Raw genomic sequence first — 4,036 nt, forward strand, 5'->3', positions numbered from 1 at the left:
ATGTTCTATCAGTCCATTTAAAGGAGTATCAAGACAGGGCCACAGTGATAACACAGTGGTAAGGTGTTTGCCTTGCACACAGCCATCACAGGACAGGCCCCAGTTCAAAAACCAGCATCCCATATGGTTAACAAACACAAAATTTGCTAAAATATTAAAAATGGAAGGGAATGAATGAGGATAAAGTTAGAAAATGGATAGAAAAAAAAGACAGAATAATTTGGGGATTATTACCCCTATAAGTATTTTTCTTTATTTTAAATTTTTTTGTTTTGTTTGGATTTGATTTTTCATATTACAGTAAGAGGTGCTCATTTGAGGTTTTGTGCTCAGGGATCACATCTGAGGGAAATATATAAAATTCTAGGGTCTAACTGGGGCCAGATGTTTTAAAAGCTAGTACCTGCGTGCCTATAGTATCTCTCTTGGTCCCTTGAGTGTCATTCTTTAAAAATATGATCTTTTTGATTACTTCTACCTTCTTTATTAGTGTACATAAAAACAAATCTGAGGGGCCAGCATCATAGCACAGCAGGTAGCGCATTTGCCTTTCACCTGGCCGACCTCGGTTCAATCTCTGGAATCAGGACTCTGCTAGGAGTGATTTCTAAGCACAGATTCAAGAGTAATCCCTGAGTGTCATCGAGTGTGACCCAAAATAAAAAAAAATGAAATAAGAATCATTGTTTCATGCCAAATGTGTCTTTGGTATTGCCATAGAAACACATTAAAAGCTAATTACTTTTAATTGAATATTTATTCCCTATTTGACACAAATCCATCTGCTAATATATCCAATAATTACTTGAGCACATGTGTTAATTTTTTATGAATAACTTTATTGTTGGGAAAAATGACCTACTATCTACAAGACTACCTCATCAAATACTTTTGAGTACTATGAATATATGACAATCAAATAATCAAACACCATATATTGGCAATTTATCTATTTACTTTATTTAAAGAAAATGCATCACATAACTAACATAATTGACTGTAAAAATTTATTTCCAAATAAGTTAAAGCAAGGTTATTGAAATAAATAGAGACAAAGAAAACAAGGAAAAGAAGGAAGATTTTTTAAAAGAAGAAAAAGTACAGTAGCAAGCACATTTGTGAAATTTATTGTATCTCTAATGAAGTCATTAATACAAAGGCAAAAGGTTTAGTAAGTTCTTTCTGTTAGCTATCCATTTTGTTAAATGACTGTCATCCTATAGGGATGACAGCATCAAACAAACGAAGTTGTCCAGAAATTTAATGCACTATTACTGATACTGCAAAATTTGAGGGAGGGATACAGAGATACTAGGCCATGTGAAAGAAGGAGGAATTAGGGGTGGGGGAGATGCCCACACTGAATCCAAAAAGCACATGTGATATCTGTCCAAAATCTGGTTATGCCTGAAGTTTGGCACACAGTTTGACCTATCAGTGTCCCCAAAATATCATGGAGAGATGAGGCAGGGTTATCCAGAAAAGGGTAGGGGCAAGAGTCATGGCTTTGACAGGGCAGGGGCTGTCTTCTCCTACCAAGCCAGTTTCAGCTTCATGGGCAAGTGTACCCATAATCTTTCTGACATGGTTTAAATCTCACTCGAAAAAAGAGTATCTATGGGGCTGATCTGGTTTGAACAGGGCAACTGCTTTTGTGGGTGTGGTTATGGTTTAGCAATGCAATTTTAACTCAAATGCATTTAAGATAATTAGTATATATAGTCAAAGTAAAAAAAGTAATTTATATGCTTTGGACAGAAAGCAAGTTCTGAAAAATATAATAGTATAGAGAATAAAAATTTAGTTGGAAACTATACATTTAGCTCAAAATTTGAGAAGCCATATAATAGAATTGATCATATTTTTTCTTTTTTCCTGAACCATATGGCCCCTCCTTAATTAAATGAATGCAAGGTTCCAAAGAGTTCATTCTTCTCTCCCAATGGGCTAACTGCCACAAATGATTTTCACTTTGGGGAGAATATATTGTCTTCTTGCTATAACCAGAACCTTTGGAACAACCTTCCTTGTAAATATGGCTCCTTTTTTTTCATCTAATTATCTTTTAAAAATAATCAGAATTGTAATTTAAATATTACAGTACATAATTAAACACACTGTTTGATAGAGAATTAGAAATTGTGGCTCTAGGCAAGCATCAAAATTAATATATACAGTAGGGAATATATATTTTTTCACTTAGTAGAGTCATCTGGCTAGTGTGCTGTGAGAAAACTTCCTGTGACCATGCTACTGGCTTGGGTAAGGGTTATGAAATCCTACACACAGTCAGCATGTCTTTAACTTATATTCTATTTGAGGATTTTTGCTTTATTGCTTTTCTAGGTAAAATTTTACTGTAGCTACCCAATGACCACTTCTTTCATAGTCCTAAAACAATCACTCTCTCTCCTTTTAAATGGGTTTTTGTAGAATTTATTCATTGTTTTATCTTCACTTCATGGCCAATGATTCAGGATTATGTCTATTCTCCCAGACTGAGATTGTAGAATGACATTTTAGCTTTGGAGTTTGTGAATTAGTGCACTGAAGAGATGGGGAAAAAAATACAAGTAAGCAGTAATTAGGTTCCTCTGATTAACATGACCAAGAATAATTTTAAATAGCTGAGTTGTAAAATAGTACAGAACCTTCTTGACATTTTTTTTTTTTTTTTGGTTTTTGGGTCACACCCAACAGCGTTCAGGGGTTACTCCTGGCTCTATGCTCAGAAATCGCCTCCGGCAGGCACGGGGGACCATATGACATGCCGGAATTCCAACCATTGTCCTTATGCGTGCAAGACAAATGCCTTACTTACCTCCATGCTATCTCTCCGGCCCATCTTCTTGACTCTTAACAGAGAAAGAAATAGGACCCCAGAAGAGCAGGGGTGAGAGTTTTTTCTTTTCTTTTCTTTTTTTTTTTTTTTTTTTTTTTTTTTTTTTAGTTTTCATGAACATTGTGGGAAATTGTTTTCAAAACAACAAAAATTCAACAAGGCTATTCCCATATGATATCTTTTAATCAGTTATCAAAACTCGTCTCCTAAAATTAATGCTAAAAGGTTATATAGTATAAGTTCTCTTAAGAAAGCAAAAAACAATGGTCTCTTTTTCATAACAGATAAAGAAATAAGCTAAAGTATAGGTCAAAGAAAAGAGGCAAGTAAAACAAGGATATAAATAGAAAATTAGTGATGATTTGACAATCGAATAAAGCCTTTTAGATTGCTTCCTTGCTAACTTTGTGAACTTTGCAATAACCTTTTGCCCACATTTGCAGCTTCCCTGCTGATACAGCAGGCTGGGTCTTGTGCTCTCTATCCTTTTTGGTTATTGTTATGATTTTGTTATTCCCTTGTGTTTCATTGTTGCTTTTTTCCCTCAGAAAGGGCATAATGTAATGATCCATTTACCAAAATTTTTAATTGGGTCCATTCCTTTTGCCATGAGAGGAGCACTGTATTCTGGCATGTTTTATTAGAATTCTATGTACCTTTATTAAGAGTATAAGAAAGATAATGGCTCTGGCATCTATGCTCTAATAAGGTCTTCCCCTTAATGACCTTAGAAAGTAAATTAGAACAGAACACATGGCTAGAGTTAGTATTTCTTGATCAGGTATTCATAACTTAGTTGGAAGATAGAAATGATAGTCAGTTTGTTCAATTATATGCAACCTACTTTTATAGAAAACAAATACTTTTAGATAGATTTCATTTTAAACTGGTGTTGATTATTCTCACACCTGATAATAAACTGGGCTCATAATAAGAATAACCATTTGCGACATTTGCCTTTGACTGCAGTTTGCACTAAATATTTTCCAATATTTTCTCAAAATTAAGATTTATTTGTTCAGTACTCAAGAAATATGAGTTTGTCTTTTTAAAAACAGAAACAATTATAACGGATTACTACTTTTTCCAGTATTTAGCTACCAATTTTACAGTCAATTAAATTACACAAATAAGAAGATTAATCAATGTTTAATATGAAACTGTTGTTGATTACATTGTATATGTATTTTATTT

Source organism: Suncus etruscus, chromosome 4 (genome assembly GCF_024139225.1).
Source record: "Suncus etruscus isolate mSunEtr1 chromosome 4, mSunEtr1.pri.cur, whole genome shotgun sequence".
Lineage (NCBI taxonomy): Eukaryota > Metazoa > Chordata > Mammalia > Eulipotyphla > Soricidae > Suncus > Suncus etruscus.